This window comes from Amblyomma mixtum, chromosome 5, assembly GCF_055824585.1.
Source record: "Amblyomma mixtum isolate Tamu chromosome 5, ASM5582458v1, whole genome shotgun sequence".
Lineage (NCBI taxonomy): Eukaryota > Metazoa > Arthropoda > Arachnida > Ixodida > Ixodidae > Amblyomma > Amblyomma mixtum.
This window is the reverse complement of record NC_143016.1, coordinates 61,861,930-61,887,686: the sequence shown is the minus strand read 5'-3', so window position 1 is coordinate 61,887,686 and position 25,757 is coordinate 61,861,930. Positions and strand designations below refer to the sequence as shown.

General features: G+C 48.3%; 1 protein-coding gene and 1 non-coding gene across 2 annotated transcripts in view; both read right to left on the bottom strand.

Moving 5' to 3' along the window:
- Positions 1 to 25,757, bottom strand: part of LOC149342414 (uncharacterized) — a 54,291-nt gene that overhangs the window by 7,080 nt on the left and 21,454 nt on the right. The gene's annotated exons all lie outside the window — the stretch shown is intronic.
- TRNAS-GGA (transfer RNA serine (anticodon GGA)) lies at positions 12,852 to 12,925 on the bottom strand. The gene has a single exon. It is a non-coding gene; the product is annotated as a tRNA-Ser (tRNA).

The window sequence follows — 25,757 nt, the reverse complement described above, 5'->3', positions numbered from 1 at the left end:
TATGGAACCGCGTTCGTGCTGACAGCACTCCTGTCATATTTGTAGCAACAACACGGAAGTGAAAAGGAGGCATGCAAGCCTGTCCTGTGCGTATCCAGAGTGGCCTCCTGTTCTTGTACATAGGTCAACGTTGTGCAATTATAACATCTTATTGAAAGGGCACTAGCCCGTACTAAAGACGACTTGGGAACTGTTTCATACTCGAGTTCAAGATATTCAACAGTCACGAGTAAGAAAAACTAAACAAAATAATATGAGAATAAAACACGCACGGCTGATACATTCCAAGGAGTTTAAAAACAACTTTGGACGTTTGTGAGTAAGCCTACTGTCGTGTCCGGTCGCTGTGTTGAATGCAGCGAAAGACGCACACGGTACTTTAAGACTTCGTTTATTTAAAGCCGATGAGGGTGCGACCAGCGTCGACCGAGGCAGCAGCCGAACTGGCCGCCCGAAGAAAGGAGGGAGTGGAGAAGCGTCCACGGGAGGGAGTGGCTTCCCAGAACAGGAGGAGGGTGCGGGGGCGCACCGTGGGGGGGCATCCGGCGACAGCGTGCGACGAGGGGCAAGCGGTCGTTAGGAGGAGGATGCGAGTGGTCGTTAGGAGGAGGATTGAGTGGTCGTTAGGAGGAGGACGCGGGGGCGCACACACACAAAAGCAATAAGGGGACACAACACTTCCTTCCCCCTTAGAAAGTTGCCTGGTATCGTGCAGGGGGTCGGCGCTCACGCGTGGAGGCGCGCTGGCTTTGTGCGCTCGGGGGAGAAACACTTGTAGGCTGGCTGTTGTTCGCTGTGTCTCCTAGGTCTGTCCTGGGCGAAGTCTCTTCTTCCGGGAAGAGATGCCAGGCTATGTGGGAAAATGGTGCACGTGTTCTCTCCACTGGCGGACAGCTCTCAGACGGCGTCGTAAATCTACGCAGCTGGTTGAGATGTCGGCGTGCTACTGTGCCATGTATGTTGACGAGCCAAGAGCGCAGGCCTATGCGTCTGACAATTGTAGCTTCCTCCCAGCGTGGCTTTTTCAGAAACTGTCGGGCGAGGACGCGCTGCCCCTCATTAAGCGTGCCGCAGCGCGGAATTGCTTTTCTTCCCGGAACGTCTCTGCCTTTGGCTCGGGGAGGATGGCTGTGAGCTGGGTTCGCATTTCACGCTCGAACATCATTTTCGAGGGGGTCTCGCCTGTTGTGCTCTGAACCGTCGTGTGCTGCTTGAAAAGAAAGCGCGCAAGGCGGCGCTGCAGCGAGCCTGTCTGATCTCTTTCAAGGGCGCGTTTTAGCTCGGCTACGTAGCGCTCGGCTTGTCCGTTTGTCGCTGGGTGGTAGGGGGCCGATGTAACTGAGGAGATCCCGTTGTCGCGATAAAACTTGAGAATCTCCGCAGACACAAACGGTGTTCCGTTGTCCGATACTACCTTGCGTGGCAGGCCGAACGTTGCAAATAGTGATCGGAGGTTGTCAATGACTGCTGCCGAAGTCGTCTGTCCCATTTGCCTTATCTCAAGCCACTTTGTGTAGGCATCTACGACCACAAGGAAAGTGCAGCCCTCAATTGGTCCTGCAAAATCAATGTGCAGTGTGTGCCATGGTGTGTCTGGCTTTTCCCATTCTGGGACAGGAGCTTTCGGCGGGGCGCTCCGGCTGCTCTGGCAAGGCTTGCATTCTCGCACCACTGTTTCGATGTCGTTGTCAATGCCAGGCCACCACATGTAGCTTCTGGCACACTTTTTCATTGCAACGATGCCCCGATGTCCGGCGTGGATGAGAGACATAGCTTGTGCGCGTAGTTCTCTCGGCATCACAACTCGGGACCCAAATATGATGCAGCCGCGATGGGTGCTCAACTCTGTAGCTCGCCTGCGGTAAGCGTCGAAGTTGTCCCCTTTGAGTTTATGCACGTTGCCTTGTTGAACAGCTGTGTAAACTAGCCGGAGAGCTGCGCACTTCTGCGTAGATGCTGCAACTGTGCCTGCTGTAAGCGGAGGTTCTGGCAGTGCTTCGAACATCAGAACGTCTCCTGGTGGAAATGGTTCGTCAACAGTTGCGTCTAGTGGCAGACGGCTTAGCGCATCGGCGTTTTGATGTTTACTCCCATTGCGGTAGACCAGAGCGTAGTCGTACGCTGAGAGTTTGATGGAATGCTGCGTCGGCTCGATGACACCTTGCTGCTCCAGTTTGTCCAACTCTTTTTCAACTGAATCTCGGAGAGCAAACGGCACCGGCCTGGCCTTCAGAAATTTGGGTTGCGCGTTGTCCAACAACTCCAGTGTGACCGGGGGCCCTTCGTTTCCTGGAATCTCTTCCGAGAATACTCTTTCGTATTTCTCTTGCAGTTGCTCAACCATGTTCTGGCTCGGCGTCTGGTGTATGCCGCATATCATCACGCCTAGTGGAGAAAACCAGTTTCTCCCTAGAAGGCTTGATCCTGTGCCCTTCACAACAAGCAGAGGTAGCGTATGGGTCTGGCCGTTGTAGTTAACCTGCACGTTGGCAGAGCCCAATAGTGGCAGATTCTGTCCTGACCACGTTCGCAGGTGCGTGTCGTCTTGTTGCAGGGCGGGTGCGTCAGATGGCCATGAGGTTCGGAACGTGTCCTCACTGATCAGAGTACAGGCTGCGCCGGAGTCCACCTCGAACTTAATCAGCTGGTGATGTACGCTTACTTCTGTAAAAATCTTCGGTCGCGTGCCGAGATTCATGGTGTTCAGGTCGTACAACACAGATGGTGTTGCTGATGTTGTTCCATGGAGATCAGATAGCGGCGTATTCTCTGAGGCGTTGACGCTGTGATTAGGCTGGGAAGGTGACTTTATCTTGGCAAGTCTCCGTTTCGTAATGCATGCTCTTTCGATATGCCCTCGCTTGTGGCAAAAATTACACGTGGCTGACTGGAATCGACATCCCTGGGGGTTGTGTTGGTCGTCACACCGCCAGCAGCGTTGTGCCTTTTTGACCGATTTTACAACAACAGAAGGCTTGCGCACCTGGTTGCTTGTCTGGTGTACCGGCTCGGTGTTCCGGCGAATCCCTCTCTGCTGGTGACCGGCGCTCTCCGCTCGAACGGCGATGTCGTAAGCTTTGCTGAATGTGAGGTCCTTCTCAGCGAACAGGCGCTGCTGCAGTGACTCGTCACTCAGTCCGCACACAAATCTGTCGCGTAACATCACGTCCAAGGGAAGCATGGTGGTGTTAGCAGAAGAAGCTGCGTCTCCCTCCTGCCCGGTAGCTGTTGTCGACAGCGTTCCAAAATTGCAGTCGGCAGCGAGCTTCTTGAGCGCGGCTACGTAGGCGCTCACAGTTTCTCCTCCCAGTTGATCTCGTCGTTGGAAGCGAGCCCGGCTGTAGACCTCGGATGGCCTTGGGTCGTAGTGCTTTTGCAGCGCTTTTACGATGTCGTCGTAAGACACTGCCGCTGGTGTGCTTGGCTGAATAAGGGCGCAGACAGTATCGTAGGTCTGCTCCCCGCACAGCGTCAGCAGGTTGGCCCTCTTCAAGGCTGGGTCTGTGATGTTGTTAGCTTCAAAGTAGAACTGAAGGCGTCCAACCCACGATGACCACGATGAGCCGTTGAACTCTGGTATCTGATTGGGAAACCCTCGCGTAGCCATGGCTTGTCAATAGCGTTGCGTAGCGCGGGTCGAATCCACTTTCTCGTCGCCACTGTCGTGTCCGGTCGCTGTGTTGAATGCAGCGAAAGACGCACACGGTACTTTAAGACTTCGTTTATTTAAAGCCGATGAGGGTGCGACCAGCGTCGACCGAGGCAGCAGCCGAACTGGCCGCCCGAAGAAAGGAGGGAGTGGAGAAGCGTCCACGGGAGGGAGTGGCTTCCCAGAACAGGAGGAGGGTGCGGGGGCGCACCGTGGGGGGGCATCCGGCGACAGCGTGCGACGAGGGGCAAGCGGTCGTTAGGAGGAGGATGCGAGTGGTCGTTAGGAGGAGGATTGAGTGGTCGTTAGGAGGAGGACGCGGGGGCGCACACACACAAAAGCAATAAGGGGACACAACACCTACGAACATTATTTACACACTCAGGAGTCAAAAGCCTTTTTCTGACGAAAAATACTTACAATAACTTTCAAGCAGCTGCTACACCAGCTCCTTTATCTTGTAATATACTTCCTAGTCTGACCAAAGTATATCTGTTAATGTGCAACATTGTTATAGTGTGTTGTGAATCAGCGGTTGCTATGCTTGTTTAACTCAAGAGGTGAATGTGTCGTGTGAAGTTTAATAACAGAAATAATAAGAAATAAAACCACAGATGAAGCTATGACACCGCCCAGCGTCTGCAAAAATTGATCAAGAGTCATTCCGAAACAACCACAGGAAAAAGCTCTCCGAAGCCGGTGACAATAGCGGAACGTCGCTTTCTCTCACTTCCGGCATGTAAGCATCCCAAAAATGTAAATTATGATAACTGAACGAGCTTTCGCCTTGTGCCGGCTGCTAACACTGAAACGTTTCAAACAGTACTGGCACTAAACAAAGTAAAGAGCAATGGTATCTTAGGCGCGGAGTTATTTTTGGAGCGAACTTATTTACCGCCTCTGTAGCCCTTTTCTCAAAGGGAATTCATTACGCACCTGCTCATTTATGCACCTACTCAGGAATATACATCGCTTGTTGACTACTGAATGCACCTTAAATGAAATTTTTTCGAAAGTTACCAAAACCACGCATGTTTCATGAAACGAAAAATTATTGAAAATTGGAAACAAGGAGTGTTAGAGCTAGATCTGCCAAACGTTAAAGAAGCCCCAGTCATAAAAGAAGCTTTGCTATAATTGTGTTAAAGAAAGAAGAGATGGTCGCGTAAGGTTCTCTAATAAGTGGAATACTTGAATTAATGGTGACTACTACTACTATACGACGACTACTACGACGACACCACTGCAGCCTACGTGCAGGGTATTCCATCTTACAAGAGCTAACGTGTTCAAAAAACTGCCTGATTTTGTAAGCCGTACTGAAATGAAATCTAAGCAGCCATACCAGCGGGTACCACCAAAATGTCTTTCTTGGAGAACGCTCTTAGGATGTGCACGGTACATGACCAACTACTTGCTGTCGCTACACCACCCAAGAGTGCAGTGATAGTATCGAGAGCTTAGTTTTCAATCTCGTTTGTTCTTCGGGTCTGTAAGCATCGCAACTAACGCTCGGCATTCTAACCTTATTGCTTCGTTAACAACAGCGTATATCTCTACTGAAACATTCCATATGAGCCACTCGTATGAAATATGGGAAAATGGAGTCCTTAAGATACAGACAAATATATAGAATTCATATATTTCCAATACGGAGTCGATAAGCTTTTTAGATAATTTCTATACGACTTTCATATCGAGAGAATCACGTCATATAGATTCCATAAGTTCCCAAATGAGCTTTCTATATAGTCCATATCGATTCCATAAGCTGCATACTGACGCCGTATAATCCATATGGAAACGTATGAAATTATGGGACTTTCACTAGGAATATGTATAATCTTTCAGTAGGGATATGTACCTGGGCTTGCTTGACAGCACAGCCTTTTCGCAGCGGGCATATGCAAAATCTATTGTACATTATCACAGCCGCAAGCGAACGAAGCATGCACGCGGTCGGTGAGGATAGCCAGTATATACATACATGCGCAGCCGATGAGGATATAGCAGCATGCGTATACGTGTATCAGCACCCGCAAGCCTGCCAGTCATCTATAGCTACGATAGACAGCGCCTGATCGAACCACTTGTGGGTAAGAACTAACGGCGTTTGATCGCTACAGCCGTGGCTAATGGTGGATTCACGACGCCACGGCCCCGCGATGGTTTCACGAAAGGGCCGGCGACTCGCAGTCATTTGCGTAAGAAGGGAACTTATACGACGTACTCAACCGCTCCCAAATACAGCTCGCGCCCCTCAATCAAGCGCGCATATATACCTGCCTCGGCAGGTGTTGCTACCGGCGGTCTTTGTGTAGACCCGAGGCTTGAAATGAGGCGAGCCTCGGATTTCGTGAGGATTTGGAACGGACCAACGGTGAAAAAAAAAAATTGCTCTGACATCGTATGCTTATGCATACATCCTAATAGTAAGGGAATATTAATTGTATTGTACGCGTTTATTGTATTGCACGCCGTACTTTTTCCCCTTCCAGTTGTACAGCAGCGATGAGGTGAAAGGCAACAACGCCCGCACTAGAGGTTTCGATGTACCTGGAAGATCAGAGGTGGTCTAAATGTGTCCGGTTCTGAAATGTCAAAAAAAAAAAATGCGCCTCAAATTCACGGTGATGGCTAGGCATGCAAAGAAAAATTTATTCATCAATCCTTTAATGGAAGCTTCTTCTGTCTTCTTTTAAGAGCTTTAACTCTTACTCATCACGTTTCGAGATTTCGTGGGGTCTGCTGCCACCCTGAGATCACAGCGCCATCTGTGCCAGCAACTCCTCATCACGTTTCGAGATTTCGTGGGGTCTGCTACCACCCTGAGATCACAGCGCCATCTGTGCCAGCAACTCCTCATCACGTTTCGATATTTCGTGGGATCTGGTACCAACCTCAGATAACAGCGCCATCTGGGGCAGCAACTAAAAAGCAAAACATCTCGCATCTCATTCATACCAATTCTAGTGAACCCAACAGCTAACGCTCGTTACTTCAACGTCTTCCAGACGGTGGCGGCCTTTTTTATTTCCTGTTCTTTTTCCTCTTTATTTATTAGCTATCCTCGTTTTTATTTTTTTCTGATTTATTTTCTTTACTCAGACTTCATTTATTCGTTTATTTACTTCTTTCACTCTGCCTCCTCTAGTATTGCTCCCCTTCCTTAGTTCTTCTTTCCACGTGTTCCAATGTATCTGACATCAGTGGCACTGAATGATATTGCCTGTCTAATCATTACCACATGACTTTAAACATCTATTTTACGGATCATAATTTATCACATAACATCCAAATCAATCAGTGTACCACCGATTGACTTTCAAGCCGGCTAGTCAGTTCGGTTTTTACGCACGAGAAATAAGCCGCCTACGTTCCTTTAATCTTCTACACGTGACCGATATGCTCAAGTAATCTTGGCGCAGAAGGATAGCTGGTGTGATTGGCGTCTTCATTTGCTGGCAGAACGATCAGAAAATGTAAAGCCGCTTAGCGGAATCCTGCGGTGCTAAGAAAGATTAGTACGTAGTTGCTTTGCGTATGCTCAATCAACAGATATCGTCTTTGCGGCACCTAAAAGTCTGAGAGATGGTTAGCCAGAACTGTCTGAGATTTATGAATCATCAGTGGATCAGTGAATCAGTGGATGGCTTGAAACTGAGCTCGACCTTCCGTGGTTTTCTAACATTCATGCCAATCTCAGTACACGAGCGCTTTCACATTTATCCTCCATCGAAATGCGGTTACTGTGACAGTGGTGGAGTGCACGAACTCATGATTAGCAGCCGAACTCAAAAGCCATAGTGTTCCAGTTAGGTACTGCCAGAACTGTATACGCATGAGTATGGGCAGTAACATCTGAAGAACTGCAGTGTTCCAGTAAAATTACAACAGTCGTCAATCTTTTGCATGCCCAGAAGAGCTTGTTATTGAGTCACCTGCACCGCAGTCCACAGCATTAACCTCACAGTCAGTGCTTGAGTGCAACGTTATAAGCCCCTTTGACACGCCATTTGTTTTTTCCGCCGAAATGAAATATTTTTCGCCTTAATAACATATTCAGGCCTAAGAAAAACAATTTGTTAGTTTTACCTGCCACACGCCACTATACCATCATAGTTTTCACGAAACAACCGTTCTACGTATATCTGCCAGTTTATAGTTTAATTAAGAAGAGCTGATTCATCTTGCAATTTATTCATTACAAACTCAAAATTTATTGTAGTAAAAATCTCTAGTGGAGCTCGGTGGAGACTATATCCATGTAAAGCATCCGCCGCGGTGGCTCAGTGGTTATGGCGCTCGGCTGCTGACCCGAAAGACGCGGGGCCGATCCCGACCATTGCGGTCGCATTTCGACTGAGGCGAAATGATTGATATCCATGGACTCTGTGATGTGACTGCACATTAAAGAGCCCCAGGTGGTCGAAATTATTAGGAGCGCCCCGCTACAGCGCCCCTCATCTCCTGAGTCGTCTTCACTACCAATTTTCCGATAGGAAACTTGTGAGATCCTTGGGCCCGCCTGGCACCCCGATATGGTTGCAGCCCTTAGAAAAATGGTCTATAGACTGTCTATACACTTGTTATAGAATACATTGTCTTCCTACCCATATTTCTTTCTGTATAATAGCCTATAGAAGCAAGTATACTAAAAGTGTACGACCAGAAATCTACAGATTGTCATTAGACTGCCTATAGGATTTCCACTGCCTAAGATTAGTCTATAGGAGTTGTCAGTAAAATGTGAATAGACTTCACAGACAAAAGTCTATGGACAGTCTGCAGACTGTCTAAAAGAATTGTATGGGAGTGACCAGCTAGGCGACCACTGATTTATTTGTAACCTTTAGTTCGAGCTGCCCTGCTCCGTCACAAAATCTGCTCCCTGCCTAGCCGACATACACGTGTCCGGAGAACGAGAGTATTTCATAAATAACGTGACATGCACACAATCGGAGCGCATGTTTTCTCAGAAAGCGGCCCACGCTTTGTACTTTACAAAGGGCGCGAGCGAAGACAGAAAGGGAGATAGTCAATCATTGCAGACAACCAGGACACAGGGACAAGATACAAAGATAAAATAACAGACAGGCACAGCACTGTTTAGCGCGCGGAATCAGCGTGTTACTTCTTTGTGTTTCGTCTCTGGGGCGATGGTTCCCCGCAATGAACTTCTGCCAGCTCGCCCAGCTAGCCGGGACTGCCGCGAAACAGGGAGAAGGGCAGGGCATAATTCAGAGCTGAGCCGTAATTCTTGAGCCTGGCACTCTGGAGTGCGGGACAGGAAGGGGAATCGGGAGGATTTCGGGACAACCAGCTGCTAGCTAGCGCCACTAAGCCTTGTGCCCTCTGCTGCTTCAGGCGGAGAAATGGCATTTATTGGTATAACTAATTGTAGAGAAAATAAACTAGGCGTTTTTTCCACTGGATGCGGGTTCTTGGTGATTTCCCGCGCAAGTCGAAAACTGCGGCGTCTAGATGCATTGGCTAACGTTTGTTCCGAAACTATTAAAAGTATAAACAATGAGCGTCTGTGGAAACGACTAAAATTTAGAGCCCTTTTAGGGGACAGAGACACGATGTTTGAAGAATCTAAAACTATAATCCCTTTCTTCCAGCGGTTTAGAACACAACGGAGACTCAGCTTTCCGATCATTCAATGTCGTTTTCGCCGAAACGGAAAGAAAAATGACCAAAATAGACAATTTCACAAATCGGATACCCCTTTTCACGTTGCCGGGCTATGAGCCAATCCATCTACACACGAGTGGCAATGTGGCAATACAGCTGAACCTTGTTATAAGGAAGTTGAATGGGCCTGTTTACTTCGTTATAGCCGAAGCTTCCTTATAGCCCAAACTGACCGTGGTTCCAAGAGGAATCGTCATCGCTTTGTTATATCCATTATTTCGTTAAAAACAATTTCGTTATATTAAGGTACGGCTGTATATACAAATGCATGATTAATGCGCCTTATCACAGCCGTGGGCCGAGATCTACGTTGCTCAGGAAACGAAGGGACTACCGTTACGGCCTGGAGAGTTTTCCAAGCCATCGGTTAAGTGCATAGTATGAAGTCATGTGGTCCAGAGTTTCAAGCATTGCACGTGCATGCGCACGTATACATTGTGTTGTGCTGTGTCGAGATTAATATCGACCACTTAGCGTATTTTACATGCACTAACATCGCAAAGCATGCACACAAGTCGGTGACAACTGCGCTAATACCCTATTCACATATACATATCGCTTTGCGGGGCTAGGGACTGCTGCTTTTCCTCTAGAGCCGTCCGTGGAGAGCACTCTGGGTGTACTGTTGGCTGCTTCAGCGTGCATGCGCATGATCTTTCCATGAATAAATATATATAAAATTGAATGTCTGGTTATGTTATATATTCGAATTTCTTCTCTTCCCTCCCTAGTGTTAACAATAAATTTGTTTAATGCGATAACATTAGAAACCTCGTCAAGAAAAGAATGTGTCATCAGTCACGTAATTATCAAGGTCGGAAGTGACGTAACCAGACAGGAAGTGACGAGTAGACATTTCGAAGTAGTATCTTCATTGCACCCCTTCGAGGAGACATCTAACCACCAGCTAGATGACCCGACGAGACGTCTCGGGTACGGAGAGACGTGTAGGGGTCCGCAAACATAACCACTAAAAAGAATGACTCAGAACAATGTCAATGCGTCAACAGGTTATAATGTTATCGCACCGTCAACAAATAATGTAATTAGATATCCGTGTGATTTATTTATTTGTAGTAATGTACCGATTGTGGCATGGATCACCACCTTTGGAGAATTACTTGCTTGGACCCGCTCTTGGAGACACGAAAAGCTGAAGTGTAGTTTCACACGCTAGTTTTAATATAACGTAATTTAGCTTTGCTTAAAAGTCACGCGTCTATATATCCCGACACATAAATTTCTTGGCGACTGCACTCACACGAAACACCTTGGTATTATAATGAAGAGCCTACGTTTGACTGATTCCCCCTAGTAGACGTGCACGGTTCATATCATATCTGCCTTGAGAGAAAATTTTCCGCCACCACGCAGACACATGGTTGCATGAGTAATGTGCGGCATATAGATTCTATAAGTTTGTTTGGCCACCACTTTGCCCTTACGATCGCTTTATGATTGTCTTTAAACATATGCGAGCTAAGTTCCGAGGCCGTTATCAGCGCCGCCTACCGACATTTGTCTTGAAAAGCTGGACACCATTTTTTTAACACGGAGAGAGGAGGTCCTGCCCCACAGGAGGTCGCCTTAGCCTTCATTCCTGCGGTTCATTCCTGCGGTGCATGCGAATAAAGTTGTTTTAATGCCGCTGGTTTTTATCTGCTAAAAGAAATCATAGGCCTCTGTCTTCATTCTACTTCTTTCCATGCCATTTGAGTTAAACGCGAAATTATAGTGACCCAGATAGTTCACTCTAGCGAAATCAACCCACGCAAGCTCTGACTGGCCCGTCTGTATGTCGCCCTTTTCACTCGTCGTTGACGGGGCCATCGTCGGGTTTTTTATTTCGTTTCTTTTTTCTCGTGAACACTTGCACCAATGGACACACACATACATGCTGGAAAGACAAAAATAGCGAGAAATAAAAAAGACAGCGTAATCAATCATTGCGGTCACGATCGGGGACGCGCACTTGGGGCGCACACCGCACATGACATGCCTGACTTCTTCGTACTGTCACTCCGCGACCTGCCATGCCAGAAGCATGTAGAAGTGTTAATTGAAGGGCGCATAGCACTGGTGATCACCCATTGTCCCTGTAGTCAAGCTGCATTTTTACGCGCCGAGAATTGTATAACATTCACGCCACCCCTTTGTCTCAATGCTCGCTTCCCGGTCATTTTACAGAGCGATTCTACGCAGTTCCCACAGCAGTGACTATATCATGCACGTGACGAAACAGCGTAATTGACTCACACACATAAGTGCATGTCTTATCCTCCCCTTGAAGAAGCAATCTGTAGAGTGGTGGCCACCTTACATGTCGCATCGAACGGCAAGCTGATGGATGAGGAATGAAGAGCCTTAAAAGAAGCACTTAAAGGACCATAGACATCACTTTTTTGATTGGATATATCAATGTAGATGTATCACTCTTTGGTACTGGCCTACAATCACTAAATAATTTATAATTGAATTTTTTCTTCACAACGCTTTAGTTTAGGTTTCATCAACCGAACGATGATGTGACGAGCAGTTAACCTTTAGGTCACATGAAGCTAAAAAAAACGGCAATATAACTGTTGATACACCGTTTGTTGTCATTCTGTCTCTTGAATCAGGCTGGTTTAAGTGTTACAGTGAGTTAAACTACCTATCAGCTTTATATTGCAGTTTTTTCATGCATCACGTGACCTTAATGACAGCTTAAGGACAAGTAACAAACATCGATCGGTTGATGAAACCAATACCGAAGCAGCACGAAAGAAGAAACTCAGTGATAATTTATTTAGCGGACGTAGGCGAATTTCACGAGGTGAGCCATGCATTCTAGTCTGTAACGCATCATTTGAAAGAAGAAAACACGCAACTAAATATATAGGTGTCTATAGCCCTTGAAAATGGAAATGATGGTGTATGAGATATTTATCTGAAGCTCGTACTTCACTAAGGAAAACGTAAATAAAATGCAATATGACGAGCTTTACACATTCACGTGAGACGTGAAATGGCCAACCTTTTACTGCCTTCTCAGAATTCAAGTTCCGTGCTGTAGTAATACACTAGTTACTGCACGCGTTTTCACTTCTCACCTCTATTCATTTCCAGTAAGGTAACTATTTACTTTGTAATGCTTATTATTATTTCTCAACCACATGCATGCCACATAATCTACACAGTTTCCCTCTTGCACTTTACTCTGCACTAAATTCTCTCTAGTCCGGCAATATTTCCGGAACATAAATGCCCCGTTTCTCATAATCAGATCTTCGTCGTGACTATAGTCGGATACAATTGAAGAACGAAGTGGCAAACGCCCCTCAAAGGGGGCCCTCCAGCCAATAGCGTCGATCGATTCTGGTGAAATGTTTAGGGGAATCCCCCAAGGTGGAGTAGATTTGTAATAAGGGAGTAATTACTCATTGGCATCCACCCGAGCGCAGCCATACGTCTACAAGGAAAGTTATACAGCTTTCTCAGAAACTTCGTAGTTAAAGAAAAATTCGTCCTGGTCCGGGGTTCGAACCCAGGACCACCGCTACTCCGGAGCAGTCGCTCTACCAATTGAGCTAACCAGGACGGCAAGCTTATGGTAGGGCGAGATCGAATTGATCAATAACTAGAAGTGGGAACAGTATTCGTCCTGGTCCGGGGTTCGAACCCAGGACCACCGCTACACCGGAGCAGTCGCTCTACCAATTGAGCTAACCAGGACGGCAAGCTTATGGTAGGGCGAGATCGAATTGATCAATAACTCGAAGTGGGAACTGTTCCCACTTCGAGTTATTGATCAATTCGATCTCGCCCTACCATAAGCTTGCCGTCCTGGTTAGCTCAATTGGTAGAGCGACTGCTCCGGTGTAGCGGTGGTCCTGGGTTCGAACCCCGGACCAGGACGAATTTTTCTTTAACTACGAAGTTTCTGAGAAAGCTGTATAGCTTTCCTTGTAGCCGTATGGCTCCGATCGATTCTCACCGTGATATCGCAGGTGGCGCCAGATCGAAGGGGATGAACGAAGGCTTAATCGGAATAACCGCGGCTTCATGAAAATGGTCGTTGCCACAGACTGCAGGCTCTTCTTTGAGGGGCATCTGACGCTTCATTCTTGAGTTGCGTCGACTATAACATAAAATGCTCCGCGATGCGCCCGCTGTCAGGGTCGTCAAGCTTGCCCTGCGGTGTCTTGCAAACCCATGTTAACCTCCCTGCCTTTCCTCTTCTACCTCCACGCGCCACTGATCACCGTACCAAGCAACCAGACAGTGCCCCCCCCCCCCCCCCCCCCCCGTGTTTTAAATCCACCACTACCTTTGTTCACCAAAGTTCTACATTGCTTAACTCGCGGAACTCGGCAGCATAAAATTTCCTAAAGCAGCTCTGTTGAAAAAAAAAGCGCGAAGAAATCGGGCTTTCCATACTATTTCCGTGGAAGACTCTCCTCATCCCCGCCTCCCCCCAATCTTCACTAAATCTGCCGCGGCTAGGGTGCAGGAAGGTTCCAGGCAGCACAGCACACTGGGTTTCGCGCAAATCAACGGCGTGTTATTTCCAACAGAGGCGCTAACGCGGAAGTGATTGCATGTTAGAGTTGAAGGGTAAAATTTCAAAACGGTGTGGTGTGGATAAAATGCTAAATCTTAGGTAGGTTTAGTGTAAAGCAAATAAGAACGCATGGTATAAAAAAAAATGTTCAAAGTTCACACACGAGTATGGTACTCGAAACTGTCGTTTTTTCTATCATTTTTTGCGATCCTCAAGAGATGTTGAAATAGAGTATAACATTTCATCCATATAGCTTACTAGTAGATTTTGTTTTGTTTTTTTCTTTCGCGTTACTCATTTAAAGGGTCGTTCAATGACTCCACATTTCGGAGCTGTATGGATAAAGATAAATTTCGATGAAAACGGCCTAATTTCCAACGAGAATGTTAGCATTTATAACTATACTGAGCTGTTAAAACGCCGTCATGAGCCAGTTGCACGACGGTGGTCTCTGCCGTTCACTTGATACGTTCTATTGCTGACACGAACTTTCCTTAACAGGCATGTACAGTCTTCAATTGCAGCTGTGGCGGTGTTATACGAACGACCTTCTCCTCCCAAGCATTGCCCCGATACGCTTATTCCATATTTTTGCTTTTTTTTAGAATGAAAACTTTTGTTCGCAGTTCTGCTCTAGAGAACGTGTCACTACTCGCACAAAGCTCTGTTTCAGAATCCAAGTGCTGGAGAACAGTGCACACTGCAGTATTGAACCGGCTTCGGTGGACGCAATCGATCAAAATATTTTTCTAATGCCTCAAAAGAAAAATAAAGTGAATGCACACGCATCCTCTACTCAGCAGCCTCATCAAATTCTAAGCGCTGTATACTTTGTCTGAGTGGAATGCAAGTGCGCTAAAAGAGAGTGCTAGGGATATCTAATGCGCCCTGTCCTTTTTGTTTAAATCTTAATAGACATTCATGTGTTCTGCTTTGTTTTTCCTCACAGCGTGGGTGTCGCACCTTTTGTGCAACAGCAGAAGCGGAACGGCCGTTAAGGTCACGCCAGCTTTTGAATGATAACAGGACAGCGAGGAAGAATGCTGTGCTTTCAGAGTTCAGAATGGCGGATTTGAAAGGCGAACCTCAGAGGCAACTCGCGGCCCACGCACACAAAACATCTGTCGCTGGGCGTGTGCTGAGAGTTCAGAGCCTTAGACGACTGTCTGATCATTGCAACACTAAAGCTACACGCTACGCATGACGGCAGTGGCAAGAATGAGCACGCACGTATTTGCCGCTCGGTGTTCGTGTAGTTGTCAGCGACTATAGTGGTTGAATGTCTGAAATGACAATTTTCTCCCGGTCATCAGGCAGTCACATCTGCCGCGGTTACAACTTCTGTGTTTTGCTGTTTCCTTTGTCTCCTGTCGGCTGTTCTTAGCGCGCTGCGTGCTTTTCGCAAGTATTAATCTGACTGAATGAAGAGCCGACCTTTTGAACGTTCAGAAACTCCGCATGTAGTGTTTCCGCCGCTTCTAATGAACGTTGTTTTTATTGTTAGTCTGGTTGCTTTTCGACCAGACTAACTCTGGTCGAAAAGCAACCAGCTATTTTATAATGATACATAATAACTCATAAAAGCACTGTATCAATATCAATATATATCACTGACGGAGGTGGTGAGGAAAAAGGTGGACGAACGCTTGACAAAGCAAAATCCTCAACCCCTGCTTAGCGAGCATGCAGCATAGGTTTGCGCCGCATCACTCAACAAAGCCAGTGACAATGGAAGCCCTGCCACCATGACCTGCCAGCGATTCCCCCGTCCCTCATCCTCTTTTCTTGCGAACAGATATATCTCCATGCGACTTCTGGCAGTGCAAAAAGCCTGAAGTCTCATTTGAAGGGCAATACGAAGAGCAAGGGCTACTTCAGTCCATAGAAGAGATCAGAAACAATGCAGTACGGATGGGCATTTCAAAAGAATGCGTTCCAGAATGTTTTGAGCAATCGGGAAAAAAATTACCAGAGCGTTTAAGCTTCGCCTCAAGAGTAGACGCGATAGCGCCTTATCCTCCGTTTTTTCCTATTTATTCCTTTTCTTTCTCATTTCTCACTGGTTGCCAATACACAATCACAGTATTGGTCATGGTCATCGATCAAAATCGAAATTATCGATCACATTACGCCGCCGCGGTGGCTCAGTGTACTATACAGGGTGTTTCACCTAGGACTTTCTGCAATGTTTAAAAATAAGCTATTTGAATTAGATGGGCGATTTTTCTGGCAAAGCATTGTCAGTGGTGTAGTACATCATAATTCTAGTAAGACGTGCTAACTAGCAGGCTTGTTAACCAATATTTAATAGTTAACTTTTAAACTATTACCGTTGGGCTCCTTAATTATTGAGAGGCATGCAGCCCACCGTAAGTAATGTCCATATCCGTTTTTAGAATTTCGAGAACGCGATTATCCTCGGCGCAGTGGCCGAACAAATTTCGCCTACATCGCGCCAAAATACATGCGGTTTGAGAAGCTTGCAGGCAAAGCAACCTCTCCAGTGAACCTAACTCGTCGAAATAGCCAAAATTTGTTGGGCCACAGCGCCGAGGATAATCGCGTTCTCGAAATTCTAAAAACGGATATGGACATTACTTGCGGTGGGCTACATGCATCTTAATAATTAAGGAGCCCAAGGATAATAGTTTAAAAGTTAACTATTAAATATTGGTTAACAAGCCTGCTAGTTAGCATGTCTTAGCTGCATTATGATGTACTACACCACTGACAATGCTATGCCAGAAAAATCGCGCATCTAATTCAAATAGCTTATTTTTAAAAATTGCAGAAAGTCTTAGGTGAAACACCCTGTATGGTGCTCGGCTACTGACCCAAAAGACGCGGGTTCGATCCCGGCCGCGGCGGCTAGAATTTCTTTGGAGGAGAAATTCTAGAGGCCCGTGTACTGTGCGATGTCAGTGCACGTTAAAGAACCCCAGGTGGTCGAAATTTCCGGAGCCCTTCACTACGGCGTCTCTCATGGCCTTAGTCGCTTTGGGACGTTAAACCCCACAAAACCAAACAAAACCAAACGATCACATTACCGATTACCAATCACCAATCACTGCCTAGGTTACACTTCACGACATACCACGTCACTGCATACTCATACACACCATTTGTTTTGAGTACAATGGAGCACCATAGCATCGCGTTTTCATTCCGCGCAATTTCTGGCGCTTAATTCAGACATTTAAACCTGGTTTTAATTTTTTTCATTACTGTAACATCAGTACGCATCCCAAACACGTTACTAAGTCATGCACACCACAACGCACCCTCTAACACGCTTGAACCAACGGCCCTTCATGGCCTATTGCATATACAGCTCTCGCTATATACGCGTATAATGCGACATCGCCTCGCGAATACAACGCACTCGCCTGTTACAACGCTAAAACACGTGCCTGTGTGCACGCACACTTCACCAACCATTACTCTTTATCAGTCGGTACGGCTGATAGCCCTGCATGTGCCATCTGCGGGTATGACGAGACTATATCCCATATTCTTTGTGACTGCCCTGCCTACAGCGCCGAAAGGCAGTCTCTCAGCCGTGCGATGAAGCGTCTAGATCCACGCCCACTGACGGAAATGAAGATTCTCGGCCACTGGCCGCTGCGATCGTCGGCGGTGAAGGCCTCCAAGGCACTGCTCCGCTTCTTGCCAACTTCTGACCTGCACGATAGGCTGTGACTTCCACGAACACTGACTTTTCACAGTGACTTCAATTTTCTGCTACTCTCTTTTGTCTTTCATTTTTTCATAATCTCATCCCTTTCACCCCGTGTAGGGTAGCAAACCGATTATTCTTCCGGTTAACCTCCCTGCCTTTCCTCTTCTACCTCCTCCTCCTCCTTTATGGCATACAGTTAAATTCAAACGGGACGATTCAGCTCCTTTTATGGGTTATTTGTATTCGGGTTCGTGTGTGAAACATAAATGAGTATATCCGCTTGCTCAAGCGTGTCTCTTTGCGCCGTAACATGACCAGCCACATTTGCGTCCCTGGGCAGAAGTGGTTTTAAGTGATGGTTTCGCATGGTTTTATGTTGCCTGCATTGCAGTGTACATCCTGACAGTACACGTGCAGCAGCATGCGCGTGAGCACGTATAAACCCTCAAGTAAATGTTGCCGGAATCCGAACAACTGCGACTCTATTGCTGCATTATTTTTCGATATTTCTCGTGATGGTCTTACATTTCCCCGAAGAAAACCACCCTGCCCCTCTTCGTTTCTACAGACTGTTTCTCAGGCGTGTAAAACAAATTTAGAGAAGCAATAGCAGCAAACTGAAACCGTCAAACGGCTCTGTGATCGGTGGCCACGCTTCCCCTGACGCAGCGACGGCGTGACAGACATGGCCAGCCTAACCTGGATCCTATAAGGAAGATCCCGTAAACGTGTTGATTGGCTTAAAAAGCGACTGCAAATAAGAATGATTCCTTCTATGAGATGTCATAAATGACCGGATACAAGCCTGGAAGCTTTGATCCGTCGAGCGGAGGGCGAGCACATCGACAGGGCAATATCTGCGGCAGCATAGACGCAGTGTTACCCGCAGAAATTTTCAGAACTGATGACTCTGAACTCTAAGGAGGAAAAAAACGCCAAACTGCTACTTGGCTAGGGGGACATTATCTGCAGAACAGGGAGAAGAAACCGCCGCCAAAGTTATATTGAGATACGCGAACCTTGCAAGACCCCTGAAGTTGCTCTTTAAGCGCACAGTGTGCCTCGTACGAACGTAGGCGTCGTTGAGTGTGTGCGCAAATCAAAAGACGTCACGCCATTGTTTGTCCTACCCACACACACGCACAACCTCGGATGGTTTTTTTTGTTGTTTTTTTTTTTCGATCGGGTGCAAAGAACAGGCACGGATCCCCGTCGATTCTTGAACGCAAGAAAACCGAAACAATAAAAAGAGGCGCGGTTCGCAGGCACGCTGCTCTTGCTGTGCGCCGTTTAGAATGCGACATTTGGCGGTCAAAAAGACTTTCGGGCGGGAACAAAAGCTTTGAAAGATAGAGCTGAACTATGAAAGAAACCCTGCAGCTTTGGCGCCCGCATCTCTGAGTGGCCTATATACTACTTCTGAGAAATCTGGAACGCGGTAGCGGCGCGCGGCCTGGCACCGTGGCAATGTCCTGAGAGAGCAGCGAGGATCCAATGATGTGGCCGCTCTTCTGTTACCGACAGAAACAAGCAGCACCCGTCAGTGAATATAGTCAAGTCTCTGTACGCAAAGTCCAATCAGCGATATTCAAGTAACACCTCTGAATCATAATAGGCCGAACGAGTGCGAACGTATATTCATGCGCTCCTTTCCACTCGTGCGCAGGTGATTTTTATTGTTTTATTCATTTTCCCCCTCGTTGCTGTCGCAGCGTTTCAGAGGAGACACACCTCACTGTCAGTGTACAAACGCTGGCGCGATCTTCAACGGCGATATTTATCATGTCGGCAGTAAGCGAATCACTGATTTGAAACACTGAGCGGAAAGATTTGCTTGCGAACGTCCACCTGGCGAAGCCAAGGTGGGCGTTACAAGCCTGTCTATACTCCGTTTCATACATAGCTGTCAACGCTGCCAAAGGTACGAAAGTAGTCCGCTGCAAAAAATAAGCAAAATGTATCCGTCCGCCTTGCGTCGTGGCTGAGTGGTACGAAGCGCGCGCCTGTCTGTTCATTTTACAAGGGGCCAAGGTTCGACTCCCGGCTTGGCAGGGCTTTTTTATGCGAAGCATACTACTTTAGCTACCACTTCAGCCCTTCACCGTGGTTATGCGCCTCCAAATCACGTGATACATGACGTCACACCACGTGACACGATGACGTCACGACAGTAGAGAAACGGGGGCCCACCTCGCGCCGTCGCTGTGGTTGTGCGCCTCCAAATCACGTGATACATGACGTCACACCACGTGACACGATGACGTCACGACAGTGGAGAAACGGGGGCCCACCTCGCGCCGTCGCTGTGGTTGTGCGCCTCCAAATCACGTGATACATGACGTCACACCACGTGACTTGATGACGTCACGACAGTGCAGAAACGGGGGCCCACCTCGCGCCGTCGCTGTGGTTGTGCGCCTCCAAATTACGCGACACGATGATACTTCGCATTCTCCAGGCTTAACCAAGTTAAGCCTCAGCCATTTTTTATTTTTATTAAAATAATCATTAGGTAGAAAGTTGAAACTGTCAAACTCTAATGCCTACCTTGAAAAACACAGCGCTCTTTACATGCTTCGAAGGGAAAAGGCAGTGTAGTGTATTGGCGACGGACGTGATTGCGAAGTGCTTTTCTCTGGCAATGAGCGACTTTTTAGCATGCGGCACACAAGGTGATCTTATTCCAGTATAGGGACCTTCTTTCTTGAACCTCGCAACTGTCCGAGGGCTCACCCCGGTCACCTCGCCCACAGTTTCGAGAACTTCGCGCACAGCCTTCTCCGTGAAGCGCTTCCTCACGCTAGAGTAAACATTGACAATCACCTGCTTGCAGTCTTTCGAAATTTTCGGAGACTTCAGCTTGGAGAATAGGCGAGCAGGAAATGTTTTTGAAGCCGCAGTGGGCGAAGAAAACAAGAGAGTAGGAGATAGCGGTGCCATTTTCGAAGACTCAGAAACCGACAGACGAAAGCAGACGACATCACCGGCCGGCCTATAGCTGCGAAAACCTGATACAGGGGGAGCCGCAAAAAAACCACAAAACTAAGGCACTCTGTTTTGAAGAACATAAAAAAAGCAATCTTTTTGCAAAATAAAACACTGTTATTATTATACTACGATATTGACCAACATTTACTGTAATTTTAGGTTCATTACTCTTTTCACTTTCGACGCACTACATTGCGATGCGGACGAGGAGCGCGAACAGGCGCCGCAGCCTTCGCTGCGTTGACTGCTGTGTATGAAACGGAGTATACATGTTTGTGACTCCTATAACTCGAATGCTATCACGTTCATAGGACACCTGTTTCTTTCATTTGGGGAGCGTGTACACCCTTGCTTTTATCACACTAAAGATTAAGGACTCAGGAGTACTAGAGGAAAGTGCGTTTTCACTGAAAACTAACTGTATACAAGACTTCTTGCTGCGGCACTTGATTCACGGATGTGGCGCTCTGCTAGTGCACAGAAGGTCGCGGGTTCGAAACCAGACAGCTGTGGCCACATTCCAATGGAGGCAATTGCGGGCGCACTAAACGAATCGACAGTCCTGTGCGCATTAAACCTCAGATGGTGAAAAGATTTGTCTGTTGCCTTCACTATGCCGTCCACCAAGCTTGAAAGACATTTACAAATGACGTGCATTATGAGGAGCCCAACTATAAGCCTTGCTTCATAGAAGCAGGCTGCATGCTTAATTACCCTTCCCCCCTGCTTACACACATACAAATACGCACGAACGCGTACCTTACATTCCTCGGCAACTGCTCCACATTTCCCTCCCCACTCTTCCCTTTCCTTCGCAGACGCTAGTGGACGGTCATGACAAGACGGCGCTAAATGGCAGCATATACCAAGTAACGTCGGTAAAATGTTATGCAGAGGCCGTCGCTGTTCGTGGCACATTTAAGGGTGTCGTTTGCCCCTTGTGAAAGTATATATATGTCCGAACGTTTCTTGGTGAATAGGAAGTACTCGGCGAAAACTGCATTTTTGGCACGTACATTGGAAATTTCTTTTACTTCAGCATCCTGAATTGTTTGCGGCACAATGTTTATTGTCCTTATGATCGTTTCGTACATTCAAATTGAATTGACATTTAGCGCAGGAAGCCAGCTCACCCAAGTTCGGCCGAATACGTGGAAAAACTATAGTGTTCTACAACTATACATATATGCATGTCGATCTCAAATTATTGGCCTCAATATATCGTGAGATGAAAATACCTGAACACCTGTCGCTGAATCTCGCATTACGCCGTGTTTTTTTTTTGTTTTTTTTTTACCTCTCAATGCACAAGAATGGTATAGATAATGGGCTTCTGTCACAAACCTCGTGCCTGCCCTGACCGTGGTTTAAGATTCCCGACCGGGGTGTATCCGAACTACAAAAAGAAAAAAAACTCTAGGACGCGAGGATGTCGACTGAGGAGGAAAAAAAATTGAGCAAGAACTGAGGTAAACAACAACATCTAAAGGCGAGGGTATAAAAGTCCTCCTTGGAAGAAGCTTCTCTTCTTCACACCCCATAGACGGTCCTGCTAACGCCGCTAGAATCGCTTCCGCAACCTCATCGTAGCCTTCTCCAGCAGTGACGCAGCAGCTCTGAGCAAATGACGCCGTCAAGCCGCCTGCAGCTCACTGTCGTTCAAGGGGTCGTTGAAAAGTGTTGTGTCCCCTTATTGCTTTTGTGTGTGTGCGCCCCCGCGTCCTCCTCCTAACGACAGTTCGCATCCTCCTCCTAACGACCACTCGCATCCTCCTCCTAACGACCGCTTGCCCCTCGTCGCACGCTGTCGCCGGATGCCCCCCCACGGTGCGCCCCCGCACCCTCCTCCTGTTCTGGGAAGCCACTCCCTGCCGTGGACGCTTCTCCACTCCCTCCTTTCTTCGGGCGGCCAGTTCGGCTCCTGCCTCGGTCGACGCTGGTCGCACCCTCATCAGCTTTAAATAAACGAAGTCTTAAAGTACCGTGTGCGTCTTTCGCTGCATTCAACACAGCGACCGGACACGACAGTGGCGACGAGAAAGTGGATTCGACCCGCGCTACGCAACGCTATTGACAAGCCATGGCTACGCGAGGGTTTCCCAATCAGATACCAGAGTTCAACGGCTCATCGTGGTCATCGTGGGTTGGACGCCTTCAGTTCTACTTTGAAGCTAACAACATCACAGACCCAGCCTTGAAGAGGGCCAACCTGCTGACGCTGTGCGGGGAGCAGACCTACGATACTGTCTGCGCCCTTATTCAGCCAAGCACACCAGCGGCAGTGTCTTACGACGACATCGTAAAAGCGCTGCAAAAGCACTACGACCCAAGGCCATCCGAGGTCTACAGCCGGGCTCGCTTCCAACGACGATATCAACTGGGAGGAGAAACTGTGAGCGCCTACGTAGCCGCGCTCAAGAAGCTCGCTGCCGACTGCAATTTTGGAACGCTGTCGACAACAGCTACCGGGCAGGAGGGAGACGCAGCTTCTTCTGCTAACACCACCATGCTTCCCTTGGACGTGATGTTACGCGACAGATTTGTGTGCGGACTGAGTGACGAGTCACTGCAGCAGCGCCTGTTCGCTGAGAAGGACCTCACATTCAGCAAAGCTTACGACATCGCCGTTCGAGCGGAGAGCGCCGGTCACCAGCAGAGAGGGATTCGCCGGAACACCGAGCCGGTACACCAGACAAGCAACCAGGTGCGCAAGCCTTCTGTTGTTGTAAAATCGGTCAAAAAGGCACAACGCTGCTGGCGGTGTGACGACCAACACAACCCCCAGGGATGTCGATTCCAGTCAGCCACGTGTAATTTTTGCCACAAGCGAGGGCATATCGAAAGAGCATGCATTACGAAACGGAGACTTGCCAAGATAAAGTCACCTTCCCAGCCTAATCACAGCGTCAACGCCTCAGAGAATACGCCGCTATCTGATCTCCATGGAACAACATCAGCAACACCATCTGTGTTGTACGACCTGAACACCATGAATCTCGGCACGCGACCGAAGATTTTTACAGAAGTAAGCGTACATCACCAGCTGATTAAGTTCGAGGTGGACTCCGGCGCAGCCTGTACTCTGATCAGTGAGGACACGTTCCGAACTTCATGGCCATCTGACGCACCCGCCCTGCAACAAGACGACACGCACCTGCGAACGTGGTCAGGACAGAATCTGCCACTATTGGGCTCTGCCAACGTGCAGGTTAACTACAACGGCCAGACCCATACGCTACCTCTGCTTGTTGTGAAGGGCACAGGATCAAGCCTTCTAGGGAGAAACTGGTTTTCTCCACTAGGCGTGATGATATGCGGCATACACCAGACGCCGAGCCAGAACATGGTTGAGCAACTGCAAGAGAAATACGAAAGAGTATTCTCGGAAGAGATTCCAGGAAACGAAGGGCCCCCGGTCACACTGGAGTTGTTGGACAACGCGCAACCCAAATTTCTGAAGGCCAGGCCGGTGCCGTTTGCTCTCCGAGATTCAGTTGAAAAAGAGTTGGACAAACTGGAGCAGCAAGGTGTCATCGAGCCGACGCAGCATTCCATCAAACTCTCAGCGTACGACTACGCTCTGGTCTACCGCAATGGGAGTAAACATCAAAACGCCGATGCGCTAAGCCGTCTGCCACTAGACGCAACTGTTGACGAACCATTTCCACCAGGAGACGTTCTGATGTTCGAAGCACTGCCAGAACCTCCGCTTACAGCAGGCACAGTTGCAGCATCTACGCAGAAGTGCGCAGCTCTCCGGCTAGTTTACACAGCTGTTCAACAAGGCAACGTGCATAAACTCAAAGGGGACAACTTCGACGCTTACCGCAGGCGAGCTACAGAGTTGAGCACCCATCGCGGCTGCATCATATTTGGGTCCCGAGTTGTGATGCCGAGAGAACTACGCGCACAAGCTATGTCTCTCATCCACGCCGGACATCGGGGCATCGTTGCAATGAAAAAGTGTGCCAGAAGCTACATGTGGTGGCCTGGCATTGACAACGACATCGAAACAGTGGTGCGAGAATGCAAGCCTTGCCAGAGCAGCCGGAGCGCCCCGCCGAAAGCTCCTGTCCCAGAATGGGAAAAGCCAGACACACCATGGCACACACTGCACATTGATTTTGCAGGACCAATTGAGGGCTGCACTTTCCTTGTGGTCGTAGATGCCTACACAAAGTGGCTTGAGATAAGGCAAATGGGACAGACGACTTCGGCAGCAGTCATTGACAACCTCCGATCACTATTTGCAACGTTCGGCCTGCCGCGCAAGGTAGTGTCGGACAACGGAACACCGTTTGTGTCTGCGGAGATCCTCAAGTTTTATCGCGACAACGGGATCTCATCAGTTACATCGGCCCCCTACCACCCAGCGACAAACGGACAAGCCGAGCGCTACGTAGCCGAGCTAAAACGCGCCCTTGAAAGAGATCAGACAGGCTCGCTGCAGCGCCGCCTTGCGCGCTTTCTCTTCAAGCAGCACACGACGGTTCAGAGCACAACAGGCGAGACCCCCTCGAAAATGATGTTCGAGCGTGAAATGCGAACCCAGCTCACAGCCATCCTCCCCGAGCCAAAGGCAGAGACGTTCCGAAAAAAAAAAGCAATTCCGCGCTGCGGCACGCTTAATGAGGGGCAGCGCGTCCTCGCCCGACAGTTTCTGAAAAAGCCACGCTGGGAGGAAGCTACAATTGTCAGACGCATAGGCCTGCGCTCTTGGCTCGTCAACATACATGGCACAGTAGCACGCCGACATCTCAACCAGCTGCGTAGATTTACGACGCCGTCTGAGAGCTGTCCGCCAGCGGAGAGAACACGTGCACCATTTTCCCACATAGCCTGGCATCTCTTCCCGGAAGAAGAGACTTCGCCCAGGACAGACCTAGGAGACACAGCGAACAACAGCCAGCCTACAAGTGTTTCTCCCCCGAGCGCACAAAGCCAGCGCGCCTCCACGCGTGAGCGCCGACCCCCTGCACGATACCAGGCAACTTTCTAAGGGGGAAGGAAGTGTTGTGTCCCCTTATTGCTTTTGTGTGTGTGCGCCCCCGCGTCCTCCTCCTAACGACAGTTCGCATCCTCCTCCTAACGACCACTCGCATCCTCCTCCTAACGACCGCTTGCCCCTCGTCGCACGCTGTCGCCGGATGCCCCCCCACGGTGCGCCCCCGCACCCTCCTCCTGTTCTGGGAAGCCACTCC